The following is a 9978-nucleotide window of genomic DNA, read 5'->3' on the forward strand; positions in this document are numbered from 1 at the left end:
CTGATACAATCATCTTTCTTTTTTATTATTAATTTTAATGGGGTGACATTGATCAATCAGGGTACATAGGTTCAGAGAAAATATCTCTAGGTTATTTTGACATTTGATTATGTTGCATACCCATCACCCAAACTCAAATTGTCTTCCGTCACCTTCTATCTGGTTTTCTTTGTGCCCCAACCATCCCCCCACCCTCTCCTTCTCTTCCATCCCCCCCCCCGGAACCACCACATTTTTGTCCACGTCCCTGAGTATCATTTTTATGTCCCACCTATGTATGGAATCATATAGTTCTTAGTTTTTTCTGATTTACTTATTTCAATCAGTATAATGTTATCAAGGTCCATCCATGTTGTAAATGATTCGATGTCATCATTTCTTATGGCTGAGTATTATTCCATAGTATATATGTACCACATCATCTTTATCCAGTCATCTATCTTCATTCGCTATTAGAGAAATGCAAATCAAAACTACAATGAGATACCACCTCACACCTGTTAGATTAGCTACTATCAACAAGACAGGTAATAACAAGTGTTGGAGATGCTGTGGAGAAAAAGGAACTCTCATCCACTGTTGGTGGGAATGTAAAGTAGTACAACCACTATGGAAGAAAGTATGATGGTTCCTCAAAAAATTAAAAATAGAACTACCATATGACCCAGCAATCCCTCTACTGGGAATATACTCCCATAACTCAAAAACACTGGTACATAAAGACACATGCAGCCCCATGTTCATTGCAGCATTGTTCACAGTGGCCAAGACATGGAAACACCCAAGAAACCCTGGGTCTTACTGCACAGTGAGGAACAGGGAAGTACTTGGGTGGGGCATCACAGAGAGGGTGGTGGTGGTGATAGTACGGAGGGTCAGAGGGAAGAGTGTGTCTTAGATGCCTAGGAATCCTGCCTCTGTCTTGGGACAGGCCAGTCTCACCCTGATCCATGTCTTCGGGTCCAAAACTCTAAGTTATCTATATGATCTTTATTTTAGCCTGGTCCAGGCTGAGTTCTCCTAGCCAATCTCGGGCAAATGAAGGAGCCAGAAGGAGCCACGGAGGCACCTGACATTACCTCCTCTAACAGGAAGCTCGAATTGTTCAACACACATACACTCATTACCATGGAGGGGGTGCTCTCTAGGGGAGGAAAGGGGTTCCTTTTAGCACCTTTTGATTCAGTCTCTAAGGTCACTTGTCCCAAGTTCCCACGTGGATGTGACAGAGAGAGAGAGCGTATGAGGAATTAGTGTGAGAGGTGAGCCGGGTGTGGTAGGAAGGTTGAGAGTCAGAAGAAACGTATTTCTGTCCCAACTCCATTGGATTGGCCTGTGACTTTGGGGGTGTGTCACAATCCATGTTTCCAGGGAAGCAGTGTGAGACAGAGCTTTGTGGGCAGGAGGATTCTTGGGGAGCACTCCTAAAATCAACACCTGTCAGGGGTGAAGAAAGCAGGACTGGGCAGAGAAGGAAGTTGAACTGCAAAGCAGCTGCAACAAAGGTTTCTGCAGGGAGCTCTGGAGCCAGCGTGGTCACTCAGAGTTGTCCTAAATTGCAGCGAAGGGCCAGTGATTTATGCCTTTGCGCTGCCCAGTCCCCTGGGATGGGCACACAACCTTGGGCCTGTGGCTCTCTTCAGCCAAAGGCCACTCCTGGAGAAGGGCACAGAAGTACACTGTCATCATGAACACTCCCTATAGCTGGGGAAACGAGGACTTCAGCACTAACGGGGAGGGGTGGAGCTAAGTGGTGCCCTAAAATATTTTTTTCAGCAAGCCTGTAGCTCTCTCCTGGCCCCAGTTTTCTCATTCGTCAGATGAGTGGTGCAGTGGTTAGAGCGGTGATCTGGGATGCTGAGGTCCCTGGTTTGAAAACCTGAAGTTGCCGGCTTGAGTGCATGCTCACCAACTTGAGCGCGAGTTCACCATGTTGAACTCCGGGTTGCTCGCTTGAGCCCAAAAGACAATGGCTTGAGTCCAAGGTCACTGACTTGAGCCCAAGGTCGCTGACTTGAGCAAGGAGTCACTGGCTCAGTTTGAACCCTATCCTTCCACCCCCCACCCTCATAGTCAAGGCACGTATGAGAAGCAATTGTTTAACAACTAAAATAAGTCAAGTACGAGTTGATGTTTCTCATCTCTCTCTCTCTCTCTCCTTTTCTACTTCCTGTATTGGTCTCTCCCTCTTTCTCTCTCTCCCTCTCAAAAAACAAAAAAAAAAAAAAAAAAAAAAAAAAACAAAAAAAAAGAAAGAAAGAAAAGAAAAGAAAAAGGAATGAGCTTCCACTACCCCACCCACTCTGTTTTTATCATCGCCTCTTCTTCCTTAGGCTCCAGCTAATCTGACCTCCCACCCCTTCTTAACTTATTATAGTGAATCCTCACTGACTACGATAAAGTACAAATTCCTTAAGTGACTTCCAAGGCCCTGCACAATGCAGTTCTGACCTAACCCTCCAGCCTCCATCTTCATTATTTACTTTCCATGGCAAACATTTGGTTTCTACTTGTTTTCCCTGAAAACATTCTCCTTCCTTTCCTCTGCTCTTTCAACAAGGATGTATCCTTTGGGCATTCATGAGCAGGGTATATATAGTGGAAAGGGCTTTGGAGCCAGACCTGGGTCTACCTCTCTTATCAGCTCTCTGAGTTTAAGCAGGTCACTTAAACTCCTTGAGGCTTAGATTCCTCATCTGGAAGAATGGGGATGTTATTTTGTATTGATGTGCTTTTCATATACTTGTTGAGAGAAGCAACTGAGGTAACATATGTAAAGGACCTAGTGTGAAGTATAACAGAGCTTACTCCTCAGTAAATGTGGTTTTTCTTCCCTCTCCCCTTTGTTGATATAGCAGAACCTAAATAATAACATCCAATGATTAGTTTTAAATACATTTTGAATGAATAAATGCTGTATATATTTTGGTAGTTTTGTCACTAATCCTTAACCCAAGAAAAATCAAGTCACTCAGAATCGTTAGCCTGGTGCCCCACGCATTCCCAGTCTCTGCTCAAACTGTCCCTGGTCTGTGCCTTTCTCAGCAGCCAAGGTATCTCTGCCTCAGTCATAAGAACTTAAGAGGCATCGGTCAGCATTACCTGGGAACTGGTTGGAAACACTTTCTGAGCCACCACCATCCGAGATGTACTGACCAGAAACTGTGGGGGTAGGCTCAGCAATCTGGATTGTACCGAGCACCCCTGCCCCAAGTGACTGGTGAAAGCTCAGCTTGAGAACTCCCTCTGCACTAAAGCACAGGGCTAATCTTGGACCATGTGCCCCAGAGATTATCAGTGCCTCAGTTCCCTCCAGCACCCAGAAAGAGGGAGACATGCTGTCAGGGGTTAGGATAATCCAGTAGAGACTGGGCCTTTGGCAGGAGATCTCAGGTATAACCAGTCTCTTCAGTCATAGTAGCAGCCCCAGGAATAGTTGTTGGGCTCTGCCCAATACCTACTCTCACTGAGTTAAAACCTCCTCTGAGCAAGTCATCCCAGAACCAGAGACTCTTTTTTTGTGTATGTGACAGAGACAGAAAGGGGTACAGATAGGGACAGACAGGACAAACAGACAGGAAGGGAGAGAGATGAGAAGCATCAATTCTTCATTGTGGCTCCTTAGTCTCCTTAGTTGTTCATTAATTGCTTTCTCATTTGTGCCTTGAGGGGGGGGTTACAGCAGAGTGAGTGACCCCTTACTCAAGCCAGTGACCTTGGTCTTAAAGCTAGTGACCTTGGGCTCAAGCCAGTGACCATGGAGTCATGTCTATAATCCCATGCTCAAGCCAGCGACCCCACACTCAAACTGGTGGGTCTCCATTCAAGCCTGATGAGCCCGCACTTAAACTGTCAACCTCAGGGTTTTGAACCTGGGTCCTCCACATCCCAGTCCGATGCACTATCCATTGCACCACCGCCTGGTCAGGCATAGAGACTTTTGACTTTCAAGTTTACTCAGCACAGCCCCTAAAGTAGTGGTTTTCAAAGTGTGGCTCCCAGACCAATAGTATCAGTGACACATGGTGGAAATAAAAATCCTCAGGCCCCAAACCAGACCTATAGGTGATTTTGATTCCAGTTCAAGATTGAGAACCACTGGCCTAGACTTTACAAACTAATATAACTTAGTTTTTCTAACCTCCTCATTCTCTGATTATTTCTTTCTTACCACACAGACTATAAAAAGAAAGATCAATATATTGATGGAGAGAATATATAAAACCTTGTTTCCTAATTCAAAGGGACTCTTTTTTACTTTACTCTTTGGATCATCTGTTCCTATCAGCCATTTCAATTAGGACCCATGGTTGGTCTAACTTGATTTACATTTGGTGTTTATTTCTCCAATGACTTATTGTGATTGGTAAAAGCTTCAACACACACACACACACACACACACACACACACACACAATACTTGGAATACAATATGAATAAGCATTTGAACACATATTAGTTTCATTACAGCCATTGACATGGCGTGTTTTACAGCTCTGATTTAATTCCAGTTGTGAAGACGTGGGGAAGGCAAACAGATTTCAGAAAATAAAGAGCAGAGGTTGGGGAGATATACTCTCCAACTGGCAGATCAATTAGAGATCTAAATAGACCTAGAGGACTAAATTAGCTAGGCAGTTTTATAGCAAGGGGAACAGGGGAATGTGAGAAGCACAATTAAGCTTTGGAGTCCTCACTGGGGAAGGAGGAGACTAGAGCACAGCAGATCTGTCTGGGGCTAGATAGGAGACCAGGGATGGGACAGAGCTCTCTAGGAGAGGCCCAGAGGGCATATCAGTGACTCAGGCTTAAGGTCCAGGGCCACACAGGTAACTAAAGGACTTCCTAACTAGACTGATGGCTCAATCAAAGGCTTGCTGGGAGAGGAGTAGGCACTCACCTGTGTACGTGCCAATTTAAAGATGACATGAATAAAGTGTTAAATGAGCTTCCTGTTCTTCCTCCACCTCAATCAGGCTTGCAATCAACTTGATAGCTTTATCCAACTTGCCTCCAGCTCAATGCCAAGCATAAGGCTTATTTAGAGAAAACCAATCTCCCTTCTGGGCTTCATTGGTTTATAGATGGATTTCTTCCTTCTTTCTGTTCTTAGAGTCTTATTAGGGGTCTGAATAGGCCTGCACAGGACTGCTGCCTTGGTCAGCACGGAGCATGCTTGCTCCATGATTTTCGTTTTGCCATCATGACTCTGGGCAGCTCTTCTCCTCATGGTTCTTACCTGACCAGAATCCCAGAGCATCTCAGGGGGAAGAAAAGAAAGTTCGAACAGCCTAGAAGGACAGGAAGTGGGGAACCTATGGGGAAGAGTCAGCTCCAGACCAGGCAGGAGTGTGCTGTTAGGTCACCGAAAGCTAACTCTCTTGGGGAGTGCTTTTGGTGCCAGCTAGTCATAGGGTCAGTCTTCAGCTGTGAGTCAAGGAGGTGTATTCCTTGGATACAGGGGTTTCAGGAGGAAGAATGTACCTATGCACAAAAGACTGGATGAGTAACTTATTAGCTCACCCAGGTGGGGTTAGTCCAGGTGTGTATATTTGTTTTTGGGGTGGAGTTACTGAAATAGCATGATAAACAGGCTATATACATTTGTCAAAATCATTAAATGGTATTCTTAAAATTTGTTCATTTTGTTATTTTAAAATTTTACCTAAAATAATAACTAAACAAACATTGATCTCTAGCGATAAACATGCTGAATTAATTCAAAGGAAGCTCCTGCTGTCTGAAACTTACTTTGAAATGCATCAAAAAATTAAGAGCTGTAGATACCTGACCAGGCAGTTGCACAGTGAATAGAGCGTCGGGCTAGAACACAGAGGACCGAGGTTCAAAACCCTGAGGTTGCCGGCTTGAGCATGGGCTCATCTGGTTTGAACACAGCTCACCAGCTTGAGCCCAAGGTCGCTGGCTTGAGCAAGGGGTCACTTGGTCTCCTGAAGCCCCCGGTCAAGTCACATATGAGAAAGCAATCAATGAACAACTAAGATGCTGCAACGAAGAATCGATGTTTCTCATCTGTCTCCCTTCTTGTCTGTTTGTCCCTATCTGTCCCTCTCTCTGTCTCTCTCTCTATCTCTGTCACACACACAAAAAGAATATAGTCGATGTCTATATGAGTGTTAACTGTAACATACTTTCAACCTTCTTAAGTTAGAACATTTTCCCATAATGTAGTAGTGGGAAAAATAATATTGTATTTGGCAGGGAAGTATGGAAATTAGTGTCATTCTTAATGATCTAAGCATATAGGGGTGTTAGAACCTGCCATATCTATATTTAATTCATTAATCTGACCCCTGGAAAAAAAGAAGATAGATCCTGGTAAATGACAGAGTATTGAGAACTCAACCAAGTCGAGGCCCTAGCTTCTGCCACAGTGGTAAAAGTGGGATATTTGCTAGAGCAGATTAATACAGTCTCAGGCACATGGTGTGCTGCCATTAATTTGGTGAATGTGTTTTTGTCAATACTATTCAGAACAGAGAATCAGAAAACCTTCAGATCTATATGGGACAGATGACAATATACATCTGTAATTTTGTAACAAGGCCATGTTAATTCTCTTACTCTGTCATAATATAGTCTGAAGAGATTTTGACATTCAACAGAACATCACATTAATCTATTATATGAAAAAAATTTTGCTAGTCAGACTGGATGAGCAAAAAGTGGCTTTCAAATTGGTGGATTTGGTGAAATACAATCACTCACAACATGGGAGATAAACATTATAATGATTCAGGTGCTTGGAATATCAATACATTTCTTAAGTGTTCATTGGTTAGAGGCACACTGAATAATTCTATCCAAAGTAAAAGACAAGCTATTGCATTTGGCATCTCTCACCCTAAAGTAAGGAAATGCAACTTCTGGCATGCCTCTTGTCGTAGAGGTAGTATATTCCTTACTGGGGAATACTCCTCTAATCCATAACCTGGATGATGTGAAGACTGATACTTTTAGTGGAAATCAAAGCCGGGAGAACTCTGCAGCAAGTCTATATATGACAGTGCAAGCAGCCCTGCTGCCTGGGCCAAATGAATAGAGTACCCTATGGTATTGAAGGTAGTAATGATGGGAAAAGATGGAATTTTTGGAAAATTCCATGGGATAATCATAGCGCAGACTCCTGGGGTTTTGAAGCCTGGCCATGCCATCTTCAAAAGAACTATATGTTTTTGAAAAATAACTCCCAGCACACTACTTGGTCCTGATAGAAATGGAGCAAGCTGCTCATGCGACACCAGATGAGCATGTGGCCACAACTGCTGGTCATGAACGAGGTTCTGTCAGACCACCAAATGTTAAGGTCAAATGGACATAACAATAAGCTCCCATAAGGAAATGGTAAATCTACACAAGTAAAACCAGAGGAGTGAGCTGCCATAAACATGGGGGTGCATTTCTCCTTTTGAATCAGTGATATGGTGTTCTTGGTATATATTCCTAAAAGTGGGATGGCTGGGTCAAAACGCAGTTCGATTTTTAATTTTTTGAGGAATCTCCATACTGTTTTCCACAGTGGCTGCACCAGTCCGCATTCCCACCAGCAGTGCAGGAGGGTTCCCTTTTCTCCACATCCTCGCCAGCACTTATTCTGTGTTGTTTTGTTGATGAGCACCATTCTGACTGATATGAGGTGACATCTCATTGTGGTTTTAATTTGCATTTCTCTAATGATTAGTGATGTTGAGCATTTGTTCATATGCCTATTGGCCATCTGTATGTCCTCTTTGGAGTAGTGTCTATTCATTTATTTTGCCCATTTTTTGATTGGATTGGTTTTTTTGTTTGTTTGTTTGTTGTTATTTCTTTACTGATTTTAATTTATTATGTTTACATAGATTCTAGTGTCACCCCAAATGCATGCCCCCTTCCCCGTATTCCTCACAACATCATTCTTGCCCCCCTCCTCCTAGCCCTCTCCCCCCTTCCCTTCAGGTTTATCCCATTCTATCATCCCCTTTCCCTCTGTCCTCTTTTCCTCTGGACCCTTTGAGCTCTCCTCTGTCTCAATTTTGTTCCTCAGTTCACACTGTTCATTGGATTCATCAAATGAGTGAGGTCATACGATATTTTTTTTTCTGCCTGGCTTATTTCACTTAACAAAATAGTTTCCAGGTCCATCCATGTTGTTGCAAAAGGTAAGATTTTCTTCTTTTCCATGGCCCCATAGTATTCCATAGTATATATGTACCAAAGTTTTTTAATCCACTCGTCCACTAAAGAACATTAGGGCTCTTTCCAGATCTTCGCTACTGTGAACAATGCTGCCATAAACATGAGAGTACATTTCTCCTTTTGAAAAGGTGATATAATGTTCTTGGGATATATTCCTAAAAGTGGTATGGCTGGGTCAAAACGCAGTTCGATTTTTAATTTTTTGAGGAATCTCCATACTGTTTTCCACAGTGGCTGCACCAGTCCGCATTCCCACCAGCAGTGCAGGAGGGTTCCCTTTTCTCCACATCCTCGCCAGCACTTATTCTGTGTTGTTGTATTGATTAGCGCCATTCTGACTGGTTTGAGGTGATATCTCATTATGGTTTTAATTTGCATTTCTCTAATGATTAGTGATGTTGAGCATTTTTTCATATGCCTGTTGGCCATCTGTATGTCCTCTTTGGAGAAGTGTCCTTTCATTTCTTTTGCCCATTTTTTGATTCGATTGTTTATCTTCCTGGTGTTGAGTTTTACAAGTTTTTTATAAATTTTGGTTATTAACCCCTTATCAGACGTATTGTCGAATATGTTCTCCCATTGTCTGTTTTGTCTTTTTATTCTGTTCATATTGTCTTTAGCTGTGCAAAAGCTTTTTAGTTTGATATAGTCCCATTTGTTTATCCTGTCTTTTATTTCACTTGCCCATGGAGATAAATCAGCAAATATATTGCTGCAAGAAATGTCGGAGAGCTTACTGCCTGTGTTTTCTTCTAAGATGCTTATGGTTTCACAGCTTACATTTAAGTCTTTTATCCATTTTGAGTTTATTTTTGTGAATGGTGTAAGTTGGTGGTCTAGTTTCATTTTTTTGCTGGTAGCTGTCCAGTTTTCCCAACATAATTTGTTGAAGAGGCTGTCTTTACTCCATTGTATGCTCTTATCTCCTTTTTCAAATATCAGGTCCATAAAGGTGTGGGTTTATTTCTGGGTTCTCTGTTCTGTTCCATTGATCTATATGCCTGTTCTTATGCCAGTACCAAGCTGTTTTAAGGACAATGGCCAATAGTATAACTTGATATCAGGAAGTGTGATACCTCCCACTTTATTCTTCCTTTTCAAGATTGCTGAGGCTATTCATGCTCTTTTGGTTCCATATAAATTTTTCGAATATGTGTTCTATATCTTTAAAGTATGTCCTTGCTATTTTAATTGGTATTGCATTGAATTTATAAATTGCTTTGGGTAATATAGACATTTTAATGATGTTTATTCTTCCTAACCATGAGCACGGTATATACTTCTACTTGTTTGTATCTTCCTTGATTTTTTTTAATCAATATTTTATAATTTTCTGAGTACAAGTCTTTAATCTCCTTCGTTAAATTTACTCCTGGGTACTTTATTTTTTTGGTTGCAATAGTGAAGGGGATTGTTTCCTTAATTTCTCTTTCAGACAGTTCATTGTTAGTGTATAAAAATGTCTCTGATTTCTGAGTATTAATTTTATATCCTGCCACCTTGCTGAATTCATTTATCAGGTCCATAAGTTGTTTGACTGAGACTTTAGAGTTTTCTATATACAATATCATATCATCTGCAAATAATGATAGTTTTACTTCTTCTTTTCCAATTTGGATGCCTTTTATTTCTTTTTCTTGTCTGATTGCTGTGGCTAGGACTTCGAGAACTATGTTGAATAAGAGTGGTGAAAAGGGGCACTCCCGCCTTGTTCCTTATCTTAAGGGGATTGCTTTTAATTTTTTCCCATTGAGTATGATATTGGCTGTGGGTTTGTCAA

Source organism: Saccopteryx leptura, chromosome X, assembly GCF_036850995.1.
Source record: "Saccopteryx leptura isolate mSacLep1 chromosome X, mSacLep1_pri_phased_curated, whole genome shotgun sequence".
NCBI classification, from domain to species: Eukaryota; Metazoa; Chordata; class Mammalia; order Chiroptera; family Emballonuridae; genus Saccopteryx; species Saccopteryx leptura.